The sequence below is a fragment of the Podarcis pityusensis genome, assembly GCF_964106645.2.
Source record: "Podarcis pityusensis genome assembly, chromosome: 6".
Classification (NCBI taxonomy): domain Eukaryota; kingdom Metazoa; phylum Chordata; class Lepidosauria; order Squamata; family Lacertidae; genus Podarcis; species Podarcis pityusensis.
Window position 1 is genome coordinate 28662133 of NC_138030.1, and position 18685 is coordinate 28680817.

Here is an 18685-nt window from a genome sequence, read left to right on the forward strand (position 1 = left end):
GTATTAATGGAAAATAAGGTTAAAATATGTTAAGATAATTACATGACAGAAAATAGAGAAAGATGGAAAGGATTTGCTGAAACAATTAATAGAAATGGAATACAAAAAGGGAGGTGAGAGGAGGTCGATGAAACAAGGGAATGAAAGAGAGGATATTGAGATGGTATGATGTGTGTTTTTTCTTCTTCAATTGTTTTTGCTTTTGTTTTGTTTAATGTGTTAATGTTAATGTTGTGTTCTGTATTGTTTATATATTGTATTGTATTGTTTTCTCTTTTGCTTTTCTTTCTCTTTTCTTTTTTCTTTTCTTTTTTTCCTTTTGTAAGGTTTAAAAGCAATAAATATTATTATTATTATTTTTTAAAAAGAAAACCACATGCAGAGGTTGAGTGTAGTAGGCAAAATTGCATACAAGCCTTGACACTAAAATACTGATGAGTCATCATAAGGGCTTTCTTTTTAAATTGAAAACTGTTGTGGTACTATGTAGAGCTGAACTTAAGTTTGGAAAAATAAGAAAAAGGAGAAAAACTGACAGATTCACCCATCCCTAGTCCGGCAGTGCCCTGGGCTACTACAGTCAGGATTTCATGTGGAACCGCCGTTTTAATTCTGCCACCAGCTGATCTTGGAAGAACACTACCTCGCAGCAGAACTTCAGTGAGAAAGGATGAGACCCCAAGTCCTGGGGAAATTCTGGACAAGTTAGGCAAAATTAAAGCAGTCCATTTATTCTATAAGCCATGGAAGGTTAAAAAAAAAACACCAGAAAGGCATTTTTCCTTGCTGCATTATGGAAAGGGAATTGTGCGGTCCCATTTGGTAAATGTTGAATGCGAACATGCCAGTCAAACTGCAGAGCACCCTGGATGTATCAAAGGCAGCAAGAGAGATTTCACAGGCAGCCTCCCGCTCTCCCATTCTTTACCCGCCGGCTTTGAATGTTCCAACAGCATCACCAGCCGAAGAGCAAGTTAGGTGCTCTGATGAAAAGTAAATAGCAATGAGATGGCCTGGCCATCCAAGCAGAAAGAAGAGTTGTGTAATTTGAATCATTTATGGCCGGGAGGCATACAAAAGTAAACGTAATGCGGGATGAGAGGAGGCACAGCAAGAAGAAGTGCTTTGAAACATGCAAAGCCAAATTTCAAGCATTTGGAGGAACCTGAAATGGCCGACTTCAAAGCTTTTAAAGCTAGCATTAAGGGCTATTTTGGGAACGGCTTCCTTTGTGGTGACTATTGCACACAATTATTGTTGAATTCAGATTCCTTTTTAGAGACGCAGGGGTTTCTGATTATTATCTCATGCTTGATCTCTTTTCTGGCTTTCTCAAGAAGACCTGTGTTGTGCCCATGAAAAGGGTAATACAAAAGGCGCACTGAAGGATTGTAATAAAGGCACAGACCCAGGCCCACTCATCTCACACAAATGTGTGAAGCTGCATAGCATTTGCATATATTCCCCTAAACTGTGTCTTCTACCACTGTTTGTCCCTTTAGAAAGAATTTAGGATACGGAAACAAAATCAGAGAAGAGAATCAGTGGAATGTTGGTTTGTGTACGTCTGTGGGGGGCGGGAGAATGTAAGTTGAGTGGTTAATGTGCATAACAACCAGCCATTGTGCACATTCACCTGGCCTCATGGAAAATGTGCACCCGATCCTTCCACAAAGAGGGAATTGTGTACATTTCCTGGTTAATATCCACAACAGGCCTTGGGAAATGTGCATACCGTGGTACCTCGGGTTACATATGCTTCGGGTTACATACGCTTGAGGTTACAGACTCTGCTAACCCAGAAATAGTGCTTCAGGTTCAGAACTTTGCTTCAGGATGAGAACAGAAATTGCGCAGCAGTGGCGCAGCAGCAGCAGGAGGCCCCATTAGCTAAAGTGGTGCTTCAGGTTAAGAACAGTTTCAGGTTAAGTACGGACCTCTGGAACGAATTAAGTACTTAACCTGAGGTACCACTGTATATCAATTTGATTTTGTACATTCTCTTATCATTGTGCATAATTCCCTGCAGTCAGCATGCACAGTCTCCAAGCAACATACCTCTTTTCTATGGCTACACCCTCCCACTGATCAGCCCACAGCCATAACGAAGGTAATGGCTCCAAATACAGATCCTCTCTACAGTCCTGTCCCCTTCTCATCGCTCTCAGCTGTTCCCCAGTCACCTGAGCAGTACTAGGGGAACTGCAGGAAGAGGAATATTTTAAACCATCCCTCCCACAAGTCAAATAGATTCCCTCCTCACCCTGGCTGTTAATAAGCTTAGAAAGAGCTTAATAGCAGAAAGGAGCCAATCACCATAGCAATTGCAGAGGAGGGAAGATTTAACCTGCTGAAAACAACAACACCATAATATGGTTTTGCGAATAAAATATGAAAATCGTAAGACCTATGCAGCACCTAAACATGTTGCAAACAAATTTCAAACGTTTTAATGAAAGATCGTATTCTTCTGATCATCCCTCAAGGATTGACATTCAGAATTTATTTGCAGAAACTTGAACTCCCCTATTTACAAGTGAGTGGGAAAGGAATCCTGGTGTTTTGTCTGAAAACTGCAGGAAAGAAAGAGGCACCCTAGGAAAGAACTTGCTGAACTGCAGACAAACAGGTAAAATAAGTTTTGTGCTAGGTACCTTTTAAGTTGATTTGGGGGGGGGGAGAACTAAAAGGAATTCACTTTCTGGGTAATATCATTTCCCCCCAATTAAAAATTTGACCTGTCAGTCACAACAGAACTTTTCCTCAGTACTCCCCACTCTCTCTCTCTCCTTTTCCACATCACCCCATTCTAGCATAATTTCTTATATGATAAACTTAGAGATACTTAGTTTCATTTTTGATAGATGCTTCTGCAGCTTGTTGTTGTTTGATGACTGGATTGCTAAGGTGCCCCAAAACACTTTAGGGATCTCTACTTTAATTCTTGCTGCCATCTACAGATCTCATGTCATCTCTGGCAAAGCCAAAATCTGACTAAGGCCCTCACTTCAATTTCGGATTCTGGATTCCTTCAAATCCAGTGCCTATCCCCAGGGAATTCCATCTTTCAAACATCTATTAAAGCTGCAGGAGCCCAGTCCTCTTTTTCATTTGGACACACTAATTCTCATCCAAAAACTTTTGGTACTTTCACACCTCGAGTGCTTTTTATACATCAGATCCATGTTCTTTTGTACTTCCTCTCACTATCATTTGAGAGAAAATATTTGTTGAGTAGATAAGTAGACAAGATGGATAAGAGGACTTGCAGCTACGGAATGTCCAAGAAGCAGTTTGAAAAATCATCAGATGCGATATTTACAGAAGCTTGAATTATTCCAATGGAAGATGCTGGAAATAAATATTTCTTTATTTATTCTTTAGGAAATTGTGCTTCTGATTCCCTGCTTTTGATGGATCATTTTATGTGCAAATCTCACGTGTAGCATACATCTGAATTGGCCATAAGAGCTCAGGTCAGTTCTCTGTTATCAAAGGTATTAAGAAGTGTTGATGTAAAGAGAAATGAAGGCAAAGATTAACTCCCTATCTAGAATTCTGATACCTTTAATCTATAACATCAGCGAAAAAAGAGATTAGGCAGAGAGAAAAGCTAAACTTGTAAATCCAAGAGATTTGCAAAGGATGGAGAGGGTGGCATAGTTTGCTCGGATGCTGATGGGGATTTGAAACCTAAAGCATTTATTTTCAATTAAAATAATAAAAAACACAATCCCCAATCTCTTAGACATCCTAGACTGATAGAAAGTGCCAAGAACTTTGATTAGTTTTTCCCCCATTAAAAATTGCACAGTTTGATGCAATGAGCAACATCATTTTCTCAGAGGAGCTTGAACTGTAAGGGGCCAGAAACACCAACTGCTGTTGAAGGATCTGAGGCTGTTGTGTTGCTAGATTCAGTGTGTGTATGTCTGTCTGTGTGTGTGTGTGTGTGTGTGTGTGTGTGTGTGTGTGATATATATATTCTGCACAAAATATGCACTGAATTAAAAAACCATTAATTGATTTTAGTCTTCAAATGGATGATAACAGAGAGGCCATGCATATATTCCCTATATTACTAGTGCAATCCCATATATCTCTACACAGAAGTAAGTCCTAAAGAGATCATTGGGGTTACTCCCATGTATAGGGGTGAAGTCTTAATACCTCGTCAGCTTGAATCTTTTGGGGCTTCCTATTTTTGCACTACTATCCAACATAAATGAAGTGGCGCTCTGACAAGGTACTGCTTTAATGAGGGCAAAGTTGCTTTCAAAGGGACAATGGGCAGCGATTCTTTACTCTGAAAGAAGGCGTTCATGTGGGAGGAATGTAGTTCAAGACATAAATCACTACTGTTGGTCTTGCCAGTTATGTAATGAGTTCAGAGTGGTGGAAATGCCTTACACCCCTGATAAAAGGAAAGGCACTTTTTAGTCTAGTCGACAAAAAGAAACCCATTTGGCTTGGTACCAGCTGCAGCAAAGCCATTTGGTTGACATTAATCATATTTGCCCAGTACACTCAAAGACAACACGAACGTGAGAGCTTAATGTTTTGACTGCCGTTTATTTTCAAGTGTGCATGGTATCCCTTTTATTGCCACAGTTCCCGAAGAGTGAGGCATGCCTCCCGAGAGAAGTTCAGACTATTGATTAGGGAATTTCAAGATTCTTGCTGACCCCTCTCTCAGCAACTCTCTTGTGCCAGATCCATACATGCAGTCAACATCCAGAAAGGGGCTAAAACTCCCTGTATTTAACAACAGTCAATGCACCCTGGCTTCAGCTCAAAAGGGGGATAAGCAATTTTACCCCAGTGATAGGGGGAACAGCAATCACACAAAGAATCTCATGTATCTCTGGGGTATTAGAAGTGGAGAAAAGAAAATGCTACAATGTGTCCCCACAGAGAGGGAGGATCTGCGGTCCTCCAGATGTTGTGGAAGTACAACTCCCACCACCCCAACCAATGGCCACACTCACTTGGGTAATGGGAGTTGGAGTCCAACATGATCTGGAAGGTCACAGGTTCCCCACTGATGCCTTAACTCCATCTTCTTCCCTCTCCACCTTGCTTTCCCCATCCTTAAGACTTAGGTTAGATGTAATACTCACTTTTCTGTGAAAATGATATAGCTTACCATTAAAAATAATAACAAAAAACCCTAAAATTACACATTCGATATAACATCAGTATAAATAATATGTTCCAGCTGCTGCTTCTCTTACAGAATAGTTTATGGGACTCAGATTCAGATCCCCTAAGGCAGTGATGGCCAAACGTGGCCCTTCAGCTGTTTTGGGACTACAATTCCCATCATCCCTGACTACTGGTCCTGTTAGCTAGGGATGATGGGAGTTGTAGTCCCAAAACAGCTGGAGGACCAAGTTTGGCCATCACTGCCCTAAGGGAACATTCCAAAGGGTCTCTTTCCCTTTGGCAGCCACCTGAAGGCAATGACTTCCCAGGCAGCTGTTCTTCATATTTATGGACTCCTTTGGGCTGCTGTGGTCTCTAGTGACAAGAGTTCCAATGATATTTCCCATCTGTATTCTTACTGATTTGTATTTTTGAAGTTTAAAAATGGTGGTCAGGTGTATTTGCAAAAATGGACCAAATGATCCCACAACTGAGAATTCAAAAAGAAGAGACTGTTTAGGAAACATGGGTGGCGTATCTAAAAAGGTAAGTATTATATTCGTCAATGTTATGTAGGGCCAGTTTCCTCTCTCTGTCTTTCTGCCAAATTCTTCTCTTTTCCTGCGAGTCTTTTGCTCTGAAGGCAAAGCCAAAGCATGCTGAACAGTTCTTTTCAAGACCTTCCATCAACCATCCTCACTGCAGTCATGCTGATTTGTCAGTGTGGGAGGCCTGGTGCCAGCATCTGCTCAGACTTTTACAGCATGTTCTAAAATGCCTAAGAACCGAATGGCTTTAAGTCCTCTGCTTGTCGGCATTAATCAAGCGAAAAAGCAAGTGACAAGCAGATTTCGCTGATTTAATGAATAATTCCAGCTCATTTGGTCCATCTAATTCAAACTATTACAATGGAATCCGAACTGACTGCTGACTGTCCCTGCTTATCTTTGTCAATATCTCCAGATACAGGTCAATGCAGGTAATCAGGATTCAAGGGAGTTCAAAACACTACGGTGTCTTTCATATTCCCTGTCTATGTGCATGTATTATATTTCACTTACTAAGCACCTTTTGCCCTTGTCATTATGAAGTACAAAGCAGCTATTTGCAAAACAAAACTTTCAGCTGCGTTGTTGTTTATAAAATTATTCTTTTGTCACTTTCTACCACCTTTGAGAGAGCTCAGATTAGTGAAGGAAATACATTCCCAATGAACTAGTTAATAAGCAAAAAAAGAGAGGACATATTGATCTAGTTTGAAATGACTTTGTGATTGATCCTGGTCAATGTGGTTATTTCCTGATAGGTAGGAAATGATTAGCACAAGCCTTTGAAAGCAATATAGAGAGATGCCTCTGATGCTGCACACTTTTTTTTTTTTAAAAAAGAAGAAAACAAACAAACATCAAACTTCAAGGATAGGAAAAGAAAATTTATAGGCACAGGCATGGAACTTAATTTGTCAATGAAAAGGCACTTTGAGGCTATCAATCTTTTCCAACGTCAAGTGGAAATATGTGCGTCCCTGAAAAATTAAAGCCTTTGGACAATGCAGCACAGACTGCGGGAACTGACACTGGAATTTCAGAATACAGTTCACATAATATATTCTCAGATTCTTCAACAAAAGATGTGCCAAAGAAATGTTTTTACAAGAAATGGCCTCAATGGTGAGTGGTTGCCACTTTTTGCACATAACAACTTTTCAATGCCAAGTGGCATTGAATATAGTATACTGCCTTGAGACACAACTGGGTCATTATTCATGTTTCCACCCTTCTGAAATACAAAGTGTGGGGTGGGAAGTCTTATTTATTTGTGCGAGAAGGGTGCTGAACCCTCTCCCCTCCCATGCGGAAGTGGCTCACCAGTGCAACACTCCTGCCAATGCATTTGCATTGTACCATCCCTACATTGTAGGGGGTTGGACTCGGTGACCCAATCTCCCGCTTGGACTACTGCAATGTGCTCTACGTGGGGCTACCTTTGAAGGTGACCCAGAAACTACAACTAATCTAGACTGGTGACTGGGGGCGGCTGCCGAGACCATATAACACCGATCCTGAAAGACCTATATTGGCTCCCAGTACGTTTCCGAGAACAATTCAAAGTGTTGGTGCTGACCTTTAAAGCCCTAGATGGCCTTGGCCCAGTATACCTGAAGAAGCGTCTCCATCCCCATCATCCAGCCCAGACACTGAGGTCCAGCGCCGAGGGCCTTCTGGCGGTTCCCTCACTGCGAAAAGCAAATCTACAGGGAACCAGACAGAGGGCCTTCTCGGTAGTGGCACCCGCCCTGTGGAACACTCTCCCATCAGATGTCAAAGAGATAAACAACATTTAGAAGACATCTGAAGGCAGCCCTGTTAAGGGACGTTTTTAATGTGTGACATTTTAATGTATTTTTAATCTTTGTTGGAAGCCACCCAGAGTGGCTGGGGAGACCCAGCCAGATGGTTGGGGTACGAATAGTAGATGATGATGATGATGATGATGATGATGATTGTCCCCTCTTTCCTTTCCCTGCTGGTAAACAACAGTAACCCACCAGCCATGAAGATGGAGTAGCAGCTCTGCCCCCACTTCTTCTTTTCTTTACCTATGGGCATTTGGTTGTTCTGGGTCCGGGGAAGGGGTGGGTTCTGTCACCCAGGAACCTCATCAGTTTGGGTGGTGTCAGCAAGAAGTGTGTGGGGGGTGGATGTAGATACAGTGCTAGATGCTATGTATTTTCTAGTTGTATTTTTATTGCTTCTTTTATTTCTTATACTGTGTTTTATTGTATTATAATTTGAATTCCATAGGATTCAGGTCCACAGTTGAAATCCACAGTAATTAAGAGTAAATGCTGGCAAGTTTTTCATGTGGGCTTTTAAAAGAAAACTATAATCGCAAACTGAAATATGTTGGACTGAAGATTGGAAATCTCTGTTTCTTATATTTTACACTTTTAAACGCTGTTAATCAATGGTGATTCTACTGCAGCTTCATTTGCATCAATAGTTCCCAAGATTATCATTCTACCTCAAAAGGCTGTTGCACCATAGAGGGTGTAATGAAGCTAAGTCCTGCACAAATGGGAAACCAATGCAGACAAATGGGCTTGTGTTTTATGTCTAGATGCACAAGGCATGTGTTCTTAACTATGGTTAGCACAAGCCATGGATTGGTGTCTGATTTAGCTCAGTAGATGAGAGAATGCCTGTTATACGAGTTTCCCCATTACTTAGTGGCCATATCTCAAATGCTGGTTCTATTTGAGTGGCAGAAGAAGCAGGGCTTTTTCATTGATGGCCCCCATTTTGTAGAACTTCCTCCACAAAGAAGCATGATTAGCCCACATGATTATGTCCCTTACACAATTAGCGAAGATCTATTTCACCCTTGTAAGGCTATGGAAATGAACTGCTGTCTAGACTAGGCTGCTATATATTTCAAATGCTGTTGTTTGTTTGTTTAATTCAGTACATTAATTTTTTATTGAGTTTTTATTGCACTTGTTTTTATGTAAGCTGCCCTCAGGACTTTTTTAAGCCGTGGTGGTGGGATATAAATTTTAAAAATAAAAATAACATGTTTTGGCGTGAGGCAAATATAACATCCAGCAACAGCCTTAGGCATACATTGAATAACTGGAAAGCAGTTAGAGCAGATGCCAGCTGATTTAATATGAGCTGAAAGTTTTCTTTCTTTTGTTAGGGCAGTGGGGAGAGGTTAATGGTACAAGTTTTGTGAGTCTGAGCTAACTGGCAAGTAATATTCCTTCAAGGGTTGCCTCCCCCTCTCTTTACCCCAAATTATCCTGCTTCTCACTCCTAGGAAGGCTTCCCTTTCAAGAGATAATGATGATGATCGAAACCACACCGACTGTACAGAGGGAAGCTGTCAGGAAGAAACCTCCCCTTCTTCGCCAGATCTCCATGCAAGCGCTCACGAAGGACAGGGCTGTCTGAGCAATCGTACATCCCGTAGATATGTTTTGCCACATAAATCTGATTAGGGCGCTCTTGGAGAGAGACAGATGGCAGTTTCGACGTTAGGTGAAGATGGCTTAATCTCCATCTGCGCTGACATTTCCTGATGCCTCCCTGCTCATCTCCAAGCACCCTGCTCATCTCAAATGTAATTTTTCTCTCACTGATGCTAGTCCAAGGTTCTGATGTTTGGGGGCAGATTTTGTAAGGAGATATTGGGTTGTATCGAATGGTGGCTTTGCACTAGCAAAAAGCATTTATGCTCAAGCAAGGCAGAACATCCATTTTTCCCTGATTCCCCCCCCCCCACACCTTCGCACAACATCTCACACTGTTCCAGATGGTCCCACCTAACCTTCTAAGCAGTTTTCAGGGGCATGGGGGAAAGCAGTGGATAGGGGGGTGGGCAAAAACAGGATATCCAATCTTGTGAAAGTGTAAATCCTTTCTTCTAATGCAAAGCCATCATTGGATGAAACTTACTGTATATATTTAGCTAATTAAAGTACGGTATATTGGAAGCTGGTGGGTTCTGGGACTGTGCTAAGAAGGGCAATAACTTGTACCCCTTGCTTTGAAAAACTTCTTTTAATTCCACTCCTTTGTTTTAGGAGATGGGACTATTTAACACCTGTACTGAGCTCAGCTTACCTATGAAATAGCTTTCTTAGCCATCTAGGTTAAAATGAGAATTAGGGAAGTTTCAGAACAAATGGAGGAAAGAAGAAGTACCCTGAATTTAATTTTTAATTCTACACTATTTTCGTTAGAGAAAATCAGGGTTGGATCTATCATTAGGTAGGATGAGGCCGCCTCTGTCAGCCTGTAGATTTGGGAGTAACAGTAAAAGGCAGGAAATTGTCACAGGGAGTTTGTTACTTTTTTTTTTAAGCACCCCTGAGGGTGGTTTCACCAAAATGTTTCTCATAAAAGGATGGGTCTATTATATCTATGAATTTCTGTTAAATCATTCATTAACTTCAGCAGATTAGGGAGTTCTTGGCCAATGTATATTGTAACTTGGTTGACGGTCTAATCCTATCTGCTTGCGTCAGCCATGTAAGTGTGTTTAGAACTGCAATCTGACTCTCTTATCACTTATCATCAGTATCTTGTGCAACCAGTGATAGAAGATCTTGACTTGGTAATCCCATCAGATGAGTGCAGGAAAGTCTTCCTAAATATGGTGCCTCCAGATGATTTCTTTTTTTTTTTAAAGCAATTTATTAAGTTTTACAATAAAAATAAACATAGTAAACAATGTAACATTGATCTTAACATATTTTCACATTTTCTTTAGACTTCCTCACATCTCCCGCTCCCATTTTCATCGTTATAACGTTTTGTCAGCAATTTATCATCTTATTTAAAATTCTTATATCCCTTATATTTCATAATCTTATAATTCTCAAAAGGAGCTAAGATTCACAATCTTACTTATTTTCTTAAAAACTTCTAAATTTAGTGGTGCTCAGTTATTTTGATCTAGCGTCTTGTTTAGCATTCACTCAAATTACAATACTTTTGTAAATAGTTCTTAAATTTCTTCCAGTCCTCCTCAATCCTCTCTTCTCCCAGGTCACGGATTCTGCCGGTCATTTCAGCCAATTCCATGTAGTCTATCAGTTGTATCTGCCATTCTTCCAGTGTGGGTAGATCTTGAGTTTTCCAATGTTTTGCGAGAAGTATCCTTGCTGCTGTTGTTGCATACATAAAAAATGTCTGGTCCTTCTTTGCCACCCCTTGGCCGACAATACCCAAAAGGAAGGCCTCTGGTTTCTTAGTGAAGGTATATTTAAATACCTTTTTCAGTTCATTATAAATCATTTCCCAGAACGCCTTCACTTTAGGGCAAGTCCACCAGAGGTGGAAAAACGTTCCCTCACACTCTTTGCATTTCCAACACTTATTATCAGACAGGTGGTAAATTTTGGCAAGTTTGACTGGGGTCATATACCATCTATAAATCATTTTCATTACATTTTCTTTCAGAGCGTTACATGCAGTAAATTTCAATCCATTGTTCCACAACCTCTCCCAGTCTTCAAACATGATATTATGCCCAATGTCCTGTGCCCACCTTATCATAGCCGATTTAACCGTTTCATCTTGTGTATTCCATTTCAACAGCAAGTTATACATCCTTGAAAGTACCTTAATCTTTGGTTCTAACAATTCTGTTTCTAATTTCGATTTCTCCGCCTGGAACCCTAGTTTTTTATCATTTTTAAAAACTTCTTTAATCTGAGCGTAATGTAACCAATCTCGCACTTTGTCTTTCATTTTCTCCAAACTCTGCAATTTCCAATTGTCTCCATCCTTTTCTAGTATTTCCCAATATTTTGGCCATTTAGCCTCCATATTGGGTCTTTTTCGGGCCTTGGCTTCCAAAGGTGAAAGCCACCTTGGTGTCTTATTTTCCAGCAAGTCTTTATATTTTATCCAGACATTAAACAATGATTTTCTGACAATATGGTTCTTAAAGGCCTTATTTGCTTTAACCTTGTCATACCATAAATATGCATGCCATCCAAAAGCATTGTTAAACCCTTCCAGATCTAGCACATCAGTGTCCTCAAGAAGTAGCCAGTCTTTTAGCCAGCAGAACGCTGCGGCTTCATAATACAACTTTAAGTCTGGCAGGGCAAAGCCCCCTCTTTGTTTTGCATCAGTTAATATCTTAAACTTAATTGATTTCGACTAAAATTCCCATCAGCCCCACATAGCCTGGCCAACAGGAGAGATCACAGGAGTTGTGGTCCAAAATTCCTGGTGGATAACAGGTTGTGGAAGGTTGGTATATAGTATGTGAATTGGGGCACTTTTCATGGGAATAGTTTCCTAGTCTCTATTTACTTTGTGATTTGGACTTTTTATTTGTGTATTTCTGTGTGTGGCATGCGTATCTCTCTGTGTGTACTGTGTTTTTCAGTTAAACTGAGAAAACAACTTAAATTAAAAAAACAAGTTAAGATTAATGTTGGGCCCTGCTTCTCCAGATGCCCTAAACTTACTTACAAATTGCGGAAATAAAATAAACAATAAGCCACTAAGAAAACAGACCTTTTTATACTAAGTTCTATGTTTTTGTTCTCCAGCTATGAGTTACACATCTTAGTTCCCGGGCAATTTTTATTCTAAGATAAAGATGACGCATAGGTTTTCTATAGCAAGAGCTTGGATGTCAGAGTTGTGAGTCATCACAATGTTAGAAGATGGTAAGCTGCTCTTATTCATAATGATCCCCCCTCCCCCGAAGGGATCTTTTACAATTTCAGAGATTTGTCAGTCTCACTTACATAGTTTGGAGGCATTTTTGGTAAGCTAGATTTAAAAAAACATGGGGTTGAATAGACCTCTCTTGACATACATAAAATTCGCACAAACACAATATGATATATAAAAACAAAGTCCATAGTAATTGTTCAGGAAAGACAGTATTTCTGCAGCAGGTGTGTGCCCTGCAGGGAATAAAAAGAGGGTTCACTTTAGGGATGGATGAATCTTTCAATTTCAATTTTTCATTTAGTATTTTCCAATCTAAATTTCACTTTGCCATAGTTTGTGAATAAATAAATAAAAGTTCTTCTGTAAATTCATCAGCATTTTAGCCTGCATTTCTTCTAGTCCAAAAATGATGTTGCCAGCATTCCACACATCAGCTTTGGTGAACACACACTTCAGGTGGTAGTTGATTTTTGTCTACCTGGGTTCCACCATAACCAGCAACTGCTCCATTGATGCTGAACTGGGCAAGCATATTGGCAAGACAGCTATGACAATGGCTCGCCTCTCCAAAAGAGTATGGGAGAATGTGATGCTAACTACCAATACAGTTGTACCTTGGAAGGTGAACTGAATCCGTTCCAGAAGTCCGTTAGACTTCCAAAGCATTTGGAAACCAAGACCCAGCTTCTGATTGGCTGCAGGAAGCTCCTGCAGCCGACCAGCAGCCACGGAAGTCACGACGGACGTTCAGGTTCAAAAGAACATTTGCAAACAGGAACAATCACTTCCGGGTTTGTGGCGTTCGGGAACCAAAACGTTCAACTCACAAGGTGTTTGACTTCTGAAGTACGACTGTATAAGATGAAGGTCTACCTGGCTTGCCTGTTGAGTATGCTGCTTAATGAAAGTGAGTTGAAGTCACCTTACAACTGAAAAGACTGATGCCTCCAGGAAGACTTTGGGCATCACAGGGAAGAAGAAGAAGAAGAAGAAGAAGAAGAAGAAGAAGAAGAAGAAGAAGAAGAAGAAGACGAAGAAGAAGAAGAAGAAGAGGAAGAAGGAGAGTTTTGATTTGATATCCCGCTTTATCACTACCCGAAGGAGTCTCAAAGCAGCTAACATTCTCCTTTCCCTTCCTCCCCCACAACAAACACTCTGTGAGGTGATTGGGGCTGAGAGACTTCAAAGAAGTGTGACTAGCCCAAGGTCACCCAGCAGCTGCATGTGGAGGATTGGAGACGTGAACCCGGTTCACCAGATTACGAGTCTACTGCTCTTAACCACTACACCACACTGGCTCTCTGGCAGGACTGAAACAGATTTGTTCTCCCAAGCCCACATTCCCAGCAGGTTCACATTCCTGTCTTAGTGACACCTACGCTGGCCTGGACATGTCCGCAGAATGGAAGATGGCAGGATTCCAAACGATGTGCTTTATGGAGAGCTGGCTTCAGGCACCAGGCCTGTAGGCAGACCAACTCTGCATAACAAATCTGTCTGCAAACGTGATAAGAAGGCTGGCAACATTAACCCTGCCATGTTGGAATCCCTTGTAGACATCCATGGTGCCTAGAGATAAGCAGTCAAATTGTGTATCCACAGCAGTGACCAGAGGAGGAATGACCACTGGAAGGAGTGAAGAGAGAAGAAACACCATGGTGCATCTGCAGAAGCACAACTGGATGCCTTCATCTGCCCCAGCTGCAACAAAACATGTCTCTTCCATATCATTCTCTACAGCCACAGCACGTGCTATAGCTCTCCAATCATTTGACTTCACCTCCAAAGGTGGAGACAGACGGATCCGAACATTTCCTAATCTAATGCATTTTTATGCATTATATGTACCAATATATGAATTTTTACATATAGTTTCCCCTAATAGATGCAAAGTTCAGACAAAGGTGACTTTTGAAGGATACTGTATTTGCATTTAAGTCCATCTTTTTTTTGGGGGGGGGGGAATAAGCAGATTTGAACCAAACTAGATTTGTCTCCCAACCCTAGTTCAATTCCCCAGTAATCTATGAACTTTGCCTGTTTCAACATCACTATGATTATTTCATTTGAAAATAAGAAAAGCAATATATAACCAAAACATAAGAAAACTGGGCTATGATTCTAGGCCAGCTCTACTAGTAGAAACATCCAATCTTTTAGCTTTCCCATATCTAATGCAGTGGTTTTCAGTTCAGGATATAATCGATGAGGGATGCAATTTTATTCCTGAGACAGTAGGGTTAATAATGCTTGGCATGCAAGCCACACCATGGAAGCTTCTGAGTTTCTGTTGAGGAGAAGTGCCTGGGGTCTTTTGAAAAGGCAAACTGGTTTATCTGATCTTGCACCTGTATGCCAGCTGGAATCACTTTGAAAGCAGTATTGAGCTACCATCTGAAGGGAAGAAAGAGATGGGGAGGTGGGGGGGTCTGGAAACTGCACAGCCTCTTCTGTTTGATCTCTCTCATTCCTTGAAGAAGATTGTTTGTGTAAAACATTAAGCATGAGTTGAGGTAATAAAAGTGGGCAAAGGGTGGTTCTATCAGGAGAGTTTTCTTAAAAGCAACTGACTTGTGTGCCACAGACAAAAACGAGATGCAACAAAATTAAAACTGAAACTGCAGGCATGAGTTGTTGCATAAATCTGTGGTGGGGAAGAGGCCCATGGCAGGTAACAAAAAACAGTTCAGTATTCTCATCAGGAATATAGGAGCTGATTCTCCAACTACACAAGCTGCACAGATTATTATTCATTTCCACATGGTCTACATGGACCAATCAGAGGGAAGTCTGTGTTTGGAAACAGAGCAGCATGAAGTGACAGAGTCCTGAGATGGTAGAGAAGAGAGTAACTTCATTGGCGGTGGTCACTACTTTTGAACACTTTCCTGACTTAGACAACAGCCTTCTCTCCCCACTGTGCTTGTTTTCGACTTGCAGAAACAATATTTTAATATATAATCTCTAGGAAGCATTCAGAAATGTGATCCCCCACCAGTTATGTTAGCTGTTGTTAAATCCAGTGCAAATAAATTGCTTTTTGTAAAGAGACATTAAACATTTAACATCATGAATAGGAGGGTTTAGCAGATCTCAAGAGGGAAGGAAAATGTGATTGTAGAGTAAACCTTAGAAATGCCTTGTAATGCTGCTGGACTCCTTTCAGCCTGTAATCCTTGATCGATGACATCTGGTAAAGTGCCTTATCATCACAGCATCTCTTTATTGACTCAGACAGCCAATTCCAATACATAGGATAATGCCTGTACCTAAATATAGAAAGCCTGATGCAAAGCAACATTCAACTGATTTGACAGGAATGTTGTTCAACACACATATCAACAACTTTGTTTCCTGGGCTGTCAGAAACAATTTTCAAATATGTAGCATACATTCAAGGGGTTTTTACGCTGTCTAGACTTGCTTGCACCATGGTATCACAGGCTTAAGCAGTTGGAGCCGACAGCAGGCTAGTCTTCCATCTGCAGCTGTGGAACAGGACTGGGGGTAGGATCCAGATTCCAAACCTACTTGAAAAATGGTTGCAGAAAGGCACAGACCTACTCTGAAATCTTGGGGTGTTTGTACAAGGCTACAGTGGCTGGTCTGTAGCTGCATGATTAAATGAGGACTGGGTAGGTAAGTAAATCAAGAGGTGGTGCTAAATTCTAAAGCATTCCAGGCTTTTCACTAGATTCTGTAGGTTTGGTAAAATTGTTCCCACCTCAGGTTCACTTAAGTATCCAAAACAAATTTGACTTAGGCTCTGGATAGCACTAATTCCCCACCCCCAAGACTCTTACACCTTGATAAGTGATTGTGATATCAAGGCCATGCAACTATGTGCTAGAGCCTTGGAAATGTTGAAAACCCTAGAAGCTCAAGCTGTGTTCTCCTAACCATGTGCATAGTGCCTTTCTCCCCCAAAGATCGTAAGTAGGGCCAGAGGCATTAATGAGAAGAGGACTGTCTCAGACAAGCATCTCATCTAGGCCCAACTTAATGTGGTTACTTGAAGGACACTTTTAAATAACTGAGCCATAACTGGAAATTAAAATAAGGCTACAACCCTAAGCATGCTTACTTGAAAGTTAACTCTATCAAAATCAATATAGGAAATAAAAAAGGTAAAGTTAAAGGACCCCTGACAGTTAAGTCTATTGGCAGACGACTCTGGGGTTGTGGCGCTCATCTCGCATTACCAGCCAAGGGAGCCAGCGTTTGTCTGCAGACAGTTTTTCTGGGTCATGTGGCCAGCATGACTAAGCCGCTTCTGGTGAAACCAGAGCAGCGCATGGAAACGCCGTTTACCTTCCCGCCAGAGCAGTACCTATTTATCTACTTGCACTTTTTGGAGTGCTTTTGAACTGCTAGGTTGGCAGGAGCTGAGACAGAGGAACGGGAGCTCACCCCATCGCAGGGATTTGAACCACTGACCCTCTGATCGGCAAGCCCAAGAGGCTCAGTGGTTTAGACCACAGCGCCACTATAGGAAATACTTCAGTGGAAATAAGGGCAGGCACATTAATGTGAAATATACCATAATTGTTAGTTATAAGTCTGATATGTGAAACAAATTTCTCTCAGTCCAGAAATGCACTTTGTCCCTTCTGTGCCTCCCTAAATGTGTTTCTCTGGTGCCCCCATGCTGAGGATCTGAACTTGGAAAAGTACTGTTAATCCCAGTTTTCTTGATGCTGTATGGAAGTAGCTGTGCTCTTAAGAAATGTGCAGTTTGGATCTACGTATTAGATCCACACTGGTGTAACACTAGCTATACCAGGAATTATAAAACTTTTCCAAATATACTTTTGGGTAAAAAGAGCTAGTAAGATTCATAGCAAAAGGGGGGGGGGGAATCACAGTATTTGCACAATAGACTTGTCAATTTGCAATAGGGATCATCCATATGTCTGAAAAAATATTTTAACATAAAATGGGTTGATAGTGCAAACTGTTCAAAGCAGATAAATCTTTCAGCATAATATGTAGCTCAGTCCAACCAGAGAAGGAAGGAAGGAAGGAAGGAAGGAAGGAAGGAAGGAAGGAAGAAAGCAATTCAGAGAGAAATTAAACTTGGGAGTCTTTTTTCACTGTTTCATCTTCTTTTTCTTCTCCCCCCCTCCCCGCCCCTGCAAAGGTCAGCTAATGCAGCTGGGAATACTTAGGGTATGGAAGATATATCATTGCTGTGAAAAATTCCATATATTCACATACCTAGCTGGAATTACTGGAGCTTCGGTTGTTGCTGTGGCATCTGTCCATCTCAAGAGACAATGGAGTGTGCCTCAGTTCTGAAGCAATGGGAAATGAGAGATGCTTTCTCTTTCTCACCCTGCCATCCACTAGCTTGCTTGAAGATCACTTGAAGTCCTTTTCATTTCAACAAATAGCCAAAGAAGCAATCCAACTGCTTTGAGATAGGAGATCCAACTGCACTGGGGGAATATAGTTACGCAAGTGGTACCTACAACAAAATCCCAGCCAGCATGGCCAGTGGTCAGCAATGGCTGTAGCTGTAGTCCAGGGACGTATGGAGAACCACAGGTTCCCCACCCCTGCCTTAGGTAAAGATGGTAAATGACAGACTGAATCTCTCTAGGATTTCTACCCACATTTAATAGCTTGGAAGAGGAAATTTAAAGCTTTCACTTTTCCTTTTGTTTAACCACAGCTTCCCATGTCATCTGGAGTCAGAACTGTGGATAACCTCAATTGGGTTAAACAAGCCAGCTTCAATAACAATAGTTTGAATTTGGCTTGTTAAAAACTAACCATAGTTAATGTTGGCCACAGTTTGTCAATCCAGATGACACAGCAAACTGTGGTTAAGCAAAAGCAGAAGCTTTTGAACTCCTTCCAGTCATGCAAGAGAAGCAGAGGGGAAGGAAAGTGCATTAGGTCAAGGCTTGAAAAATTCATTCTTGCTTGTTCCATTTGCACTAACTATAGGTTGGCATGGCATACAAAGGCAGCCAGCATATTATCGATATTCTACCATTTTAGATGCAGCACCTTGTAAAAGAGAAGCAACATTTCTTGTATTTCTAACTATCTGAACCTTTCACAGGAAGGTGACTATTCTCAATCCCTAGCCACTTGGATAATACGTTATTTGCTACACTAACAATATGGGTAATACTGGACATTTCCTAACAGTGCTAACAAATTATTTGAGAAGTCAATGAAAGGTCTCAAGATACTTTCATTACAGAAAATATCCATTTTTGGATCCCTTTTAAAAACATGTTTCCCTTGCTTGTAGTTTTTATGGGGCTTCCTTGCTTTCCAGAGCAAATGAACGGAACGTTTTGATGTTCCTAATCAGAATACAGGGT